Raw genomic sequence first — 14,750 nt, 5'->3', positions numbered from 1 at the left:
GAAATGCCCATTCATACAATGTTGTGTTAAGAGTATAAAGGGTAACGGATAAGCTGTAGGACAAGAGGAACCCAACTGCAGGTAATCCATCAAAGACGCTGAGGCAACATTACATTACATTGTTTGAGTGGAACAGGCCTCCCAGGAGAACTGGTAGGGGTTAATAAAGCGAGGGAATTTAAACATGCATGGAGTAGGCATACGGCTCCGGAATCTAAGACGAGACCAACGACTGGTTAAGGTTTGAGTCTTTACAGCGGGAAAAACGGGCGACTAGACCTGCCGAATTCTGTTTTTTGATGAAGCTGAGGTCAGCCAGGAGGTAAGCAGCCATCACAATGGTCAACGAGCCTACAGCAGACTAGTGAAGAGATCTGAACCAGGAAGGAGAAGTCCAAGCCACAAACGCTTCTGAATCCAAAATGTCGGAGAAAGGTAGAGTAGAATCCGGTAGAGTAACCAAGAGCCAAGGATCTGGTCAAGATACGTCAAGGTCAAAGCGAGAAAACAGGATGAAATTAGGGAAAAATGGTAGTCCAAGAAGAACAGGAGAGCTGCACATCTACAGAGGGCCGGTGGAGGAATTCTTTGTCCTAACCACATAAGCCCTAAATGTGCAACCCCGGCCACCACTTCACCAGCATTGGCACTGGTGATGCATGGGGTCGAGAGCTCAGCATTTTAAAGGAACATCCTTGCCCTTTCTTCAAATTACTTCACAATGTTTAAGTTTAAATACTAAAACATAGCTCTTTAGTTTCCTTGTTCCTCTACCGACTTATGATGTCATATTCCCGCCCACTGCAAAGATCCCTTTGGAGGCTCTGCTGGTTAGGCACACTGATCCATAGTGTGTATGGTTATAAATGAGATCTGTATCCCTCCAACTGGCCCAAGGAGAGGTGGCACTCCAGGGAGCCTGATCTGCCCCCTGTTATGCTCCAAAGGGGCTGCCGTCCATAGAAACTGCCATCCTAGGCCTAGGTGTCCTAGGCGAGAATATGCCACTTGTTCCGACGCCAGATCGGGTTCTGCAGTGGGCGACCACAGGCTGGATATGTCCATCAACGCAAAACCATAACGTGTGGCCACACATAGCCTGTTGGCAGACGCACTTGCGTTAGCTGACCTTGTTAGCGGCCTTAAAGTGTCATGGCCGCCTAGTCATCCCCAGTCCGGCCCTGCAACACATCACAAAAACAAGACCTGTGAAAACAAACAGTCATTTTGTTACTCTTATTCCGATTTGAACTCTTACCTCCCGAGCTACGCCTGGGGTTTTGATATAAGAAAGACTAATATCAAAATCCCCTCTAAATAAATTGCATGTCATCCTTGAGGCTATGACACTAAGCTCCCATTAGTGTTGAAGAACGAGGATAACATCTCAGGTCAAGGTGGCAAACCCTTGGCATTCTTAAATGTCACATTGGCAGCGACGAAGGAAATCACTGATCTCCCTTGTGGGTTAGCCGAGAAACCTCGCTGACAAGTGATATCGCTATATATACGCTGTAAATAATCCTAGAAAACACTTTCTTGAAGGAGGACAACGGTAACCCTCTTACTGGATTAGCGACTTTGGCTATATATATATATATTTTTATTATTATTTTTTTTATTATTTTATTTTATTTTTTTTATTATTATTTTTAATTTTTTTTTTTTCCAGGTAAAAAAAGAACAACTATTTTTCCACCATTCTTGAATGTAACAGAAAATGAATAATTTTCATAAAAGTCCCCGGGCCCCTCTAAGCAGATTTATGCAATACACGCGGTGGGACATACATGTAGATTGCACACGCAGCCCGTGTAGGTGACAGTATACAATAAAAATGCATAAGGGGTTAACTTTCGCAATTGCGCTTAAAAAAAAATATAGGTTAAAAAAGGTCCACACATATGCGAGCCTCATTGAACCCGTTCCACAAATGTTTAGAGAGAGGGATTTACCTATATTTTGGGGTTTTTTAAATAAAATATCTCTTTTTGGTCATTATAACTTCCTCCCCAAGGCCCTTCGTTTACTTATTTTGTTATCATTGCTTTATCAATGTTCTTCTACGAAGGAATGTCCGACGGACCGCAGATCACAACTGTTCTACCAATACAACGAGCAGATGGTTTGAAGGTCTTGGACAACCTTATCTCTGCTACTGTGCTTGGTTGTGGACATTGATATCAAGGTACGTTAAAGGAGAACCATCATAAATCATCATACCCCACATGAATACCCCACTGTGTCCGACAGATACATCATTTCAACGCTGAAAGCCCTCAAAGGTTCTATGTTTGTCCAATCTTTTTCCTGCTTTGTCTTGAGGGAGGCAACCCAACGGCTGGTGCTTCAGTAAGAGCTCTGGGGCCTTTAATATATAATCTTTGGACATCATTGGTGATAGATCCACCTTACATGTAAGATCATCGATTAAGGTATAGGACAGACAAGATTTTTTGGAATGTTCAGCGCTGGAACATTCTTTGGGGGTTGGAAGAACCGAAGCCCAACATTTGCACCACATATGAGGGACATGGGTATATGGTGCTGGAGAGGTATGTCCTAGTTTGTGGTAAGTAGGTAGCCTGGCAGTATAACAGGAGTTTCACCCATAATGACCATAGTGTTGACCTTGTCTTAGCCTAGTACATCCATCATCTACCAAGGGTTATAGTAGTTGGACGGTGAGTCAAACCTTGGTAGCTGATAGGTCTTCTAGGGTAAGATAAGGCCAAGGTTGGTGATGGCTTATTCCAGTGAGCGTCATATAGCAAGAAAAGGGACCGATGAGGACCCACTGCCGTCGAGGAGAACTTGACTGGGGAATTGTAGATGCTCAAGCCATTAAATGTTCTGCTGGATCTCCTAGCACGTTCAAGGCATTGATCTCACCTGAGATCTAGCAATGGTCTTCTGCTGTGTGCCTCTGTCAGGAGGATACTCCATAACCTTCTTAAGATTAAGTAGAATTTTAAGAAATCTTGTCATTTCTACTGCATTGTGTCCCTTTTTTAAGCTATATTCTGCTAAGGAACAATAACGAAAGCTCTTTCTCGGTAATTACCGATAGGCTAGATCATTACAATGATAAATACAAATGGGTTTCAGGTTTTTAGAGCAAAGAAAACTCAGATAAGTGGATACATTAATAATTTTCTTCATTGATCTGGTTAAAGTAGTTCCCTGGAAAAAATCCCAGTGCAGTTTGATTAAGCGCCTATTGAATTTGGAACGCAAACGACACGACGAAACCTGACCAACTTATTAACAGGAAAATATACTCTTCAAAAAAATTGTCACCAACCGTCCATAGAACTCCATTAGAGACGAAGTCTAAGTCTAGAACCTTTACAGACGTTCCACCATCGTTTGGGGTGCGAATACGCATGTCATGTCTTCTCCTGTCCTACTGCCCTTGGTTGCGGCGTTCCTCTCCAGTTTTTCCCTCAATGTTTATGTGCGTTCCGGTTTACAAAAGTTCTAGAACCTTTCAGAACATTCTTATCAAAGTTCTAGATGCTCCATACATGAGATTTTTTTTGGAAAGAACGTATCGGATGTGTGGTATCGTCCTTGTAGGACATGTTCTAGAATCATGGCCAATAATTATTGGTAGACCTTGATTATCTTTAGAACAGACTCCGTGTGACCCTTCTTCGTCATTAGAGTACCCCACCCTAAGAATAACTTTCCCAAATCCTCTTTTTTTTACAGATCAATCCATATAAAGTGGTTTATTGACTAACATAAGCGTTAGAAACCCCTTAATTACGTGAAGCGGCCATCTTAACTTCCTGTTCTCAGGATCTGCATGATCATTCTTCCTCAGTCGCTGTTTGTTGTTGATTGGTTCCGGCAGCCCTTCTAAGGGATGGGATGGGGCAGAACTTAATAATTTTAGTCGTGTCCACAGTTCCCCTTATCCGACTGAGACCAGGAGCCAGACTAGACAGCCAATCGCTGCAATCTCCTCTCCGCATGCAAAAATCACGCACATTACCCCTTTCCGTTCCATACCCAAATGTTTATAGCGGTGCTTCTTAAAGAAAATTGCTTATGAGGATATTACATTATTATCATCTACGGAAATGAAAAAGCATCGCGCCTATAAGCCACTTTCTGTTTCGGAGAAAACTAATTTCGCTCCGAGTAATGAAAAGTTGAAAAGCAGACTTTTTATTTATTTACTCACATATATACGTATTTAAGATTTCGATATCCCTTTTCTCAAACCGCTTATTCCTTAAAAAGTGTGTGTGGGGGGGGTGGGAAACGGTGTTTTAATCGTAGTCGTAGCTGAAGTCCTATTGGCTTCAGTTGCATTATTCAACAGCGCCACCTGGTGTTGGGTTTTCGAATCACATTTTTTGATCGATACATTTATATACTAATAGCTTGGGTTGCATTCTATGATTTAAACATAGAAATTGACGATCAATATTGTACATGTCATGATATTTTTTTTTTTACTGCATCTTATTATTATTAATTCGGTATCTCTTGTTTTTATAGGATGGTATATTTTTTTTTATTGATTTCATATTTTATTTAAGTAGTAGAAATGTAAACAGGTCTGTACAAACCAGCCCTGGTATTCTAATACATTAAAAAAACAATTAAATAATATACAATTTACAAAAAAAAAATTCTCCCACGAGTCCCCTTCCGCCTCAGACCCAAGAGATAGCGGCAAAAACCCTGAGAGCTCCCAGGTATGCTGATTGTCAGGACTTTGGGGCATTATCTTGGTCTCCAGGATTTGGTGGTGGCTTTTGGCTATACTTGCTTCCTGCTAGAGGTGAGAGGACCTCATATGAAGCCTCTTTTCATGTGTCCTGGTGTCATCTGACCTAAGCCTTCCATGATCTACACCAACATTACCACCTGAGATGAAAGTGCCCTGTTCAATGTATAGATCAAAAAAGTGAGACGACGTACACCTATACATTATACAGGGCCTCCTCAGCCCTTCCTACAGGAGAAGCCTCCATAAGGTCAGTTCCTTGATAATACCCAGTGAACTCCCATTTTAGTAAATAAACCCATTTACTAAATAATATCTCCTTTTTAACCAGTTCCTCACTTCCTTTACAACTGAAATTGTAAGTCATGTGTGGCTGTTAATAGAACCGTGGAAATGAAACAGGAAGTGGAGCTTAAATAGTAGATTTCTATACTTCCTCCACTGCTCCGTCCCTTCCTGTCCAACCCCTGACCATTTATGGTCACACAGAGGTTATTTGACATGCACGCGGGCCCTGGGATACATCCGGCTACCTGCCATGCTCTTACACCCTCCTGTAGCCAGCCGTCAACCACATGGTAACGGTAACCAAGCGACGCCATCGGGCACTGCCCCACCAAACATTCTCAAGGCCAATCGAGGTCTTAATTAACTTCTCACAAAGTTAGATTACCCCATATAATCTGATTTTTACTTATTTATTGTATTTTTTTAACCTGTAAATATTATCCGCATAATGAAAACTCCATTTGGAAAGTTTTTGTTAACCAAATCAATTTCCTCACCATAACACACGCATTGTTTATTTCACCCCAGCTCCCATTTTTTAATTTATACTCTCGAATAATTATCAAAATTCTCCCCCCTCCCCCTTATTTCTCTTGGTTTTATTTAATTTATATATATTTTTTAAAAACCCAATAGAGTTGATTTTTCACCCAAAAACAGCTCCCCTTTCCTTTGAGAAACAGAATTATATATGTATTTTTTTTTTTATTATTTTTTTAATGGGACTGGAACTCGGAAAGCCCTCCTGTTCTACTTAACATAAGTCATTTTATCTTTCGAGCGCGTGCTTCGCGTCGGTGACATCTTCTCTCATGTGGATGTTGTCGAGTGAGCCCTCTCCCCAGGAATACATCGGAGCGACGACTCTCTAGCGTAAATAGACTTTTGATGCTGATTGGATGAAAGCTAATGTACAAGTGCACGGCCTTTTTTTTTTTTTCTCGCTATTATAGGTCCAACTAAAACCAAGAACAGAGCATTTTTTTTTGTATCCCTACGTGTGATATCCGGCTTCCTGCCGAGAAAAACCCTTTGAAGTCTTGTTAGGAAAAAAAAATAAAAAAAATAAATAAAAAATAATATAAATGCGATGGATTCTCTACAGCTGGTTTGATGAAACTCAGCTCGCCGCTTGATCAAAGCTGCATTTCATGTTAAAAAGGAACATTTTCCAGTTTTCGTCTCCGTCTTTTAGCCTCTACTCAATATTCTGTGAAATTGCTCCTCTATAGCGGAGACATTTAGAACCTCGTTTACTTGAATAAAACTGACCTTCCTTCCTACTTAGGTTTTATTAAGTAATATCCGTTGAGTAGGATTTTTTTTTTTTTTTAGAAAACGCTTTTTTTTGGTGGTCACGGGACTTTAAAAAAATTAAAGTGACAAGCGGTGGATATTTTTATATGTCCCTTATAAGGAGAAATGACCAAGTTATTACAGAATCACTTACATTTTATTGCGGCTAAAACATCTTGAGTGCTTCTATGTCCTACACCACGTAGAGCTGATGTCCTACACCACGTAGAGCTGATGTTCTCACCACGTAGAGCTGATGTTCTCACCACGTAGAGCTGATGTCCTACACCACGTAGAGCTGATGTTCTCACCACGTAGAGCTGATGTCCTCACCACGTAGAGCTGATGTCCTACACCACGTAGAGCTGATGTTCTCACCACGTAGAGCTGATGTCCTCACCACGTAGAGCTGATGTTCTCATGGGCTTGGGATAATTCCCAACATAGAGAGTTGCGCTCTTGGCCTCCACATGCCAATGTGGAACTCTATGATACCAGTCAACGATGTTCTCTATATCTATAGAGTTCCGCAATGGCTTATGGAGGCCAAGAACGCAACTCTCTATGGTGCTTCTTGGCTTGGGACAACTCTTCATGAAATAGGTAATAGCAGCATCGTAATGGCTGCATCCTCTCAATGACTGTTAATTCTTCTGCAGCCACTTGCTAATTAACGTATATGTATATAATATTGGGGTTTTTTAATAAGAAAATTTGAGGCCGAAGAAAATAAGAATCATTAGACTGGAAAGGAAAAATGGGTTATGGCCCTTTAAGGCCAGCTGCCTATAAATGGCAGGCATGCAGCCATTCTTACAGAGTCCAACCATGTCCTGGAGGCTGCGGTCAAAGGGAAGCCACTGGCCCTCTGGGAATTCGCTTATAGTACCTGATGGACATTCTGGGTCTGATAATGATGATGATAATAATAATAATAATAATAATAAAACCTTTTTAAACCTTTTAACTCTCTTTTTTGGTTCAGTCTTGAGTAACGTCATCTTAACCCAATAGCAACGTTCAGGTTTTGCTTTTTTATAAGGAAATTGGCAGCAGGAACATCATGTTCCTTAAAATTGGGCTTTCTACCTTTTTTTAAGATGCGATCTTGCTTCCAGTTATTTGACATTACTCAGAGGCCATCTGATTCCACCTAAATGATATATTCACCTCCCATAACCTTTTTGATGGCAGCATTTCTACAATCAAATGCAATTTCCTTTTTCAAAAAGTGATGTCATAATTATCTAAGCGCCGCTAGTCCACGCCACTGCTGACATCATATACGAACTTGGGAACTCACCAGGTTTTGCCTGGATACTCTGGGTGAAACATGGCTTCTGTGGGCCGCTGGGTCACCACAGAGAATATCTCTGGGTTGCAAGATTGACGTTGAGGCGTGCCCCACTTCCCTTCTTACCACTTCCTGTCAACAAATCGCCCCCTGATGTCAGCGGGCCGCCAACCCGCGTTCCGAAGGGGTAGGGCTCTAGGAAGCCAGAGCCTGGATGTTCCCAGGCATGGTCATATCACGAAGATCCACCTTTTAAGGTCACGTTGAAAATATGGAGGACAGGGTGGACTCGGCACACCTTTCATAGGCCGTCACTCCCGTCTAACCGGCCCATGAAGACCTAGGCCAGAATACGCCATTGTCAAAATTGCCAACTTAGCATGACCCTTGCACTGCCCATACCCAGGCGGTTCCCCATTTCTCAAACCCGAAATAAGAGACAGACACCAGCAGGATTGGATTTAGAAAAGGCCGAGACATTTATTTAACAAATGTCTCGACATAACTTTATTTAACATCTTATAAATTATTGTAAAAACACTTTAATAATAACTTCTGTATAAATACTATACAGTCTTCTGTACACCTGTGTACAAACAGCTGAGGGTTCCCAACCTAAACACAAAACAATGGCTTCACACTACCCCTTCCGCCGGATACCACAATCGCCCAAGCGACCGCGGGTCGGATAGGGGAGCTCCACCTTAACGCTTTGGTTAATCCTGTACAGGGAGGGCATTAACTCTAACCTCTAACCAAAACCATCAACTTGCCACTCCCATTATCATTCAAACTTCTCCAGGGAACTCCTCCGCCACAGCAAAGAAAACGGATCCTGCAAAAAGAAAGAGGGAAAGGGGGAAAGAAAAAACACACAAAGCCAAAACAAAAACACAAAGCAAAAGACAAAAAGAGGGAGGGCGGGCGGGAAACTGCTCCTGTGGTGTTCAGTAATTGCCCCTTGCACGTGTGCTTAGAGGGGCTTTATAGCCCTGTCCCCTTCCCCCTACAGTCACGTTCCTTGTGACTTCCCCCTCGTTCCCTGTGCATTCTCACCTCGTGCTAACCCTTGCTGAGTTAACCCTTTCCTGCCCTAATACCATGTGCACCGTCCTGTAGTGCTGGCAGGGTCATGTTCCCCTTACGCCTATGACTCCAGGGTTTCTTTACCGGTAACGTCTCTTAGGCCTACATTCCAATTTCACATTATGTTCTTGCCCGTAATGGTTCCCAATCCTTTTTGGGCTCAGAAGGGAACTGGTTAAAATGGCCATTATTGTGTGCGACACGATTTAGAGCCTTGAGGTGGGTGTCTGTAAGTAACTATAGGCAGCGATCAGATGAAAGCATATAGTGGCAATTACCAGACACATATGCTCAAAGTCTCGGAAAATAAGACGAAAGGGCCTACAGCATGTAGATTTCCAGTCGGCGAGTTCTGCTTTTGACTCGTTCTGCGTGTTAAGTGATAAAAAGTGACAGGCGGCATCTTATCTCATTGGTCGGTGACTTTAAGAACAGAAGAAAGTAGAGCAATCGTTGAATAGATAATGAGAACAGAAAACAGGGAATTTGATAGCGATGGAACCTGACCGAATTCTATTATCTCCTCGAATATGTCTCTTTTCCCTCTCGCAATCTGTCTCTTTTTTTCCCTTTTCCGTGCTCTACTAGAGTGTGCGTTTGATGACTTTAAATGCTTATCAGATGCGGGCTAACCCCGTCACTTCGGGGGTATATAAAATGAGATCCAGGCTCTTCTAGCCATCATCGGGACGAGGGGTCAACAGGCTCGCTCCGATTGTCAGATATTAGACCGTAATGATGGTTTATGCGCGTTTCGCAAGTGTCAGACAGTTTTTGACTTGGAGTATTAATGCTGCATACCAATAGGGGATTAGAGAAAAAAAAACACTTCTGAAGCTGGAGAAAAGAGGAATTTAGGTTAAAAATGCGTGGGATCGACGGTAGGTAAGGGGAATCTTAATCATGGATACCGAATTCTTTTTACTTGACTTTTTTTGGGAAAATTGTAATTTATTAAGTGTACAAAAGGACAAAATGAACATCAGTCGTCCCATTGAATACGCTAAAATCTATGACCATCTGTACAACCGCCAAGGTTATGGAGGTCAGGTGGGACACAATGGACCTAGTTTCTGCTGCTTCTTGTGGTGGGTCTCCAGTCCTCATAGGCACTGGTCAAGGCCTGCTAAGTAGACCTTGAGTTAGGCCAGCTGTTCATGGAGTGCTCGATTCATGTACTGGATCTGAAACATCAGTAGAAGATCCTTGGATCCAATGTCCATATGTTGTTGGAGTAAGGAAGGAGAGCTTTCCCCCGTCGCTGAGGACATGATCACTGTAATGACTTTACCTTTGTCACAGCAGGCCACCACTATGATCCTCTGGTCCCTCTTCCATATTGCAAGTAGGCACGGATCCAGGGCTTCCCTCATAGTGTGGGCCGCTCTATGTGTGCGTTCATGCATCCTGCTAGGCATACATGGATCAATGCTACCAGCTCTCAAAGAGAGACCTTGGGTTGACCCCTTTTCCGCCGGACTTCGCAGCTTTAGCCACAAGCCGTCATTTCCTCTTTGGCCTTTGTTGGGGTAGCTTGGTGAACTGTCCCTCCAAGTACTTTGACCGCTTAGAAGAAGTATGGGTAGGGGCTAATGGGGCTAATGACACCCACCCACCAAATCAAAGGCTACCTAAAGGCCTTCAGACCAACTTTTACCCATTGCCGTTCTTGATCCTCCGCCATTGCTAGGCTGGCTTTCCCGGCTAGCCAGGCTTTCACGCATTGCGTATCGGTTAAAGGGTCGATTCAGCCCTTCATCCCGTATTATCACTCCTGCATTGTAACCATGTGGCTTTAAACCAGTTTCTATCGATTCGAAGCTACACAATCAAGCAGACCCGTAATAATATAGAACGTCTGAGCTACGCAACACAAGATCCAGCCAACGTGTTATTGGCCATAAGATAAGCTGTAACGTATAGATATATATAGATTGTCTATCTGCAGGTAGGTCTGAGCATCTTTATAGAATACTGTATTCTATATGTTACATATACACATCAATACGGAACTGTCTATTAAGATTAACCCTTAAACAGCCCATCACGTCGATCCTGTTGTAGCCGCTCGTTAATGGTGGCAACCCAACGGTCTAATGGTGGCAACCAAACGATATATAGTTGTATTTGCCCGATCGGTATATACTGCTATTCCCACTCTCCCCTTGCAATCATTTAAACTTTAATAGCTTGTAAAAAGTCAGATTTTCGGGGGGGGGGGGAAGTGTCACGACTGCATAATCTGTCCCTACTGGTTTAAGGATAAAAAAAAAAACCCGCTAACACCGAGCAATCTCCATAATTAGCAAAAGTGATTAATAAGGCAGTTCCATTCAGACCATTATGTCTATAAATTAGTCTTGACAACACTGCGGTGTACACTGAAAAAAAAAAGCTTTTAGATTTGTGTTGGGCTAAATGCACATAAATCTCGAAGTGTTTTTTTTTTTTTTTTGTAATTTGGCTTTCACAAATGGAGACACCGCGGGGGGGGGAGACTTTACCCCCCCCTAGGACTATCTTTATTGTTCTGTTATTTGTGGTTTGCGGTCATTTGGTCTGTAATTATTTCAGATTGAATAATTAATAGGGTAGGTTGTGGTAATAATCAATAAAGGATAATCTGGTTTTCAATAGGAGCGCATGGGATCTCATTAAAACAACACGGACTACATTAGGCATTGCCTCGAGTGACGCGTAGTCCGCCTGGCCACTAGATGGCAGCGTTGAGAACAACTTCTTGCATGTACTCGTTTGTCATGGTCTGTCTATCTTGTCGTGAGAGACTTTCTATTTCTTATTTTCGATAAGGAAGCTTTCAGATGCTGGGGCGTCAAAAAAATGGATACTGCCCTGTCCATGCTTTTCAGTGGACCACTGTTAATAGAGTAAGATGGAGAGTCACAGAGCTTTAAAGACCCGAGAAGTCATTTCTTTAGATTCTTGATGGCGGCTTATGGGTTACACTATAAATGTTGGTGCACTGAAAGCTGTCCAGAATAACCTGGGCAAATCTTGTTTGACCCGTACTGTGACTCTCCTATGTTTCCATTTTTATATGATCTTGTTTTGGGGCTGCCATTGTCAGCAGAATTTACTTTTGGAGGCTTTGGGCCAGTGGTTCTCCGATGGCTTTTTCCTCCAGTTGGCAATGGGGACGAAATCACCTTCTGGTGGCTGCATAAATCCATGCTCAAACTGTCATCGGATGGCCTGTTTTTGATCTGGAGCTTTACGTGGTTCTGGATTGAGGCTGGGTAGGTGGCCGCCAATGAGAAATGGTGCCTTAGGGATTCCGGTGCCCATCATATCCGCACAGTTGGGTCTTATTGGTCTATGGAGGAACCCATTAGCCAACCAACTTCTTATCCATTGAAGACCATTGTCTGTTTTTTTAACATTCTACCTTGATCAACATGAGTCAACTGGCTAACCTGTAGTGTAGGGGGCCATGGTGTGGACCATAGAGGCTTCTCTGTAACCCTAGCCTGCCCCGTATGTTCATAGATGGCCCTTTCCATTTGCGGTTAAAAACAGCCCTGTTGTTTTTTAAATTGTTTTCTAATTTTCAAATCGAATGTTGTTTATGAACCCTTTTGATAACTAGACACCCGGCGAAATGTTCCTATGTTTATGAATAGGCATAATTACTCAAGTGTCCTCTTAACAGCCCATAATCGTCAATGAATACCTCCTCGAGCTCGAAATTTGTTAAAAGCACTTCCGTTTTAATAATTTGTTTACTGCGAATGCCAGAAATGTGTTTGCTTTTCATGTTTCTCAAAGAGAAAACATAAAAGTATAATCGATGCAAGTCTTCGCCTCCGTTCCATCCTTAAAAATCCAGCGTCGTTCTTTTTTTAGTACTGTGAAAGTATTCCCAATTCTAGAATATTAGATGAATGGCAAACCATAAAGCTAAAGTTCTTATGAGCATGGCCCTCATCATCATGTTAGATCTATTGTCGGAAAATGTCTAATTAACTCTGAGTCACAGGGTCACAGTGATACTGTGGACCACCACGTGGTGGGACACCAAATTTCTGTTCCGACTGATTGGGAAAAACTATCATTCAAAGGAGGCTTCAAATTCATTTTAGTAGGTCTTCTAATATTGTCAACTTTCATCATCAAGTTCCATGATTTACAGAAACAATCATTAATTTATAGGGACATCTAAATTTGAATGTCCAAGATGATGAAGGTCCAAACATCTAGGAGGACATGAGAAGGAGAAGATCCATTTTTACGTCTTGTGGTGCACATTAGGGAAACTTGCGTGGTTAAGCTAAAAGACAGATCTAGCATCCAATCCAATGTAGGACTGCATGAAAGGACTATGGAGGCATCGTGGGTAGACTGGAGGACATTGCACGTAATGTACTTTGTTGGTGAACAACATTTGTTTGTCTCCTTATCCTGGGAGTTGGGTCTTCCCCACCAAGAGCTCTCTTTCCTAATGACAGGAGGAACGGAGATACAAAGTATGGTGGTAGAATGAGTGAAAACCTCTGATGTGCTTTGTTTGGTGGTGGACTCCATTAGTTAGTATCCTTATCCTGGGAGCTGAGTCTTCACCACCAAGAGCCCCCTTTCTCAATGAGGACTCCTAATGGAACCTGTTAACGCAGAAGCTATGACAGGAGGAACAGAGATACAAAGTATGGTGGTAGAATGAGTGAAAACCTCTAATGTGTTTTGTTTGGTGGTGGACTCCATTAGTTAATATCCTTATCCTGGGAGTTGGGTCTTCACCACCGATATGCCCCTTTCCCAACAATGACTGCTAATGGGACCTATTAACGCAGAAGCTATGACAGGAGGAACAGAGATACAACGTATGGTGGTAGAATGAGTGAAAACATATGATGTGCTTTGCTTGGTGGTGGCCTCCATTAGTTAGTTTCCTTATCCTGCGAGTTGGGTCTTCACCTTCAACCTTTAACACACATGCTACACGATGAGTACCAGAGGCACAAACTAGAACTAGGAGCGAGACATCATGAATCATCAAGGTTGAACATAAAATGAAGCTAGATAGACCCCGAAAAAAAAAAACAGGAAGTGGGCCAATGCCATTTCCTGGAACCACTTGGCAAAACTCTTCGATTTCCCAGGTATGGATATGATGCAATGTACTCAACTCATGGTCTTTGTTACATGATATTGGGGCAGGAAACGACTATTTCTGCCTATATAAATACCAGTTGAGATTATTAGATCTTGGTACAGCGTCCTCGCCGCAATATTCATGCAACGTGTTAAAAATAATTTGTAAGGTTCTCGAGCAAAAAGGTGTCAGCTCAGTTTGTAACAAGTAATAGTATTACTAGGGAAGTGAGAGCATCAAGACATGTCACATTTTGCTCTAGGAATTGACAAATTATTTCATCTTCTGTAACTTTTTTTTTTCATTCCGTCTTCCATTTGTGTTAAATAAATAAAATGCGAGAGGTTCTATCACCAAGAAAACGCGACGTTTACAAAAGACCCGTTATACCTGGGAACTCTCTCTTGGTTTTGCCGGGGGTTCTCTGGGTTCCCCGGGTCACGGCGATCTGTCTCCAGGTCATGGCAGCGGTGTTTAGGAACTCCTACTGTCCGCCATATTCCCCTCCCATCTCTATGCTCATTTAACCTATCAGGGACTAACTCCACCCTTAATTAAGCCACTCCCCCTTCCCCAAAGTGGTAGCGTTACAAAGGGACCTGCAGGGTTAGAAACACTAATGCAATGCAGGGGGAGAACAGGAAGTGGGGTAGAACTTCCTGTTTGGGCTGACGGGAGGATTCCAATGCCGTCTGCACTGAGGGATCATGGGAAATTAGCATGAAATGTCTCGGATACATCCTTGGCGGAGGTCAGAGCTGGAAAATAGAGGTCAGGTGAATTTTAAAATTGAAGAATAAATATAAGTAATGTCACATCCACGATCCCTCCACCCAGTAACACGCAATGATAATTAAATCAGGTAAAAAACAAAAAAGGTAATTAAGCAAGGTGCATGGGGGAAATAAAGTAGGAAAAATGCTAGGATGAGC

Source organism: Spea bombifrons, chromosome 11 (assembly GCF_027358695.1).
Source record: "Spea bombifrons isolate aSpeBom1 chromosome 11, aSpeBom1.2.pri, whole genome shotgun sequence".
Classification (NCBI taxonomy): domain Eukaryota; kingdom Metazoa; phylum Chordata; class Amphibia; order Anura; family Pelobatidae; genus Spea; species Spea bombifrons.
Note: the sequence above shows the minus strand (reverse complement) of the source record.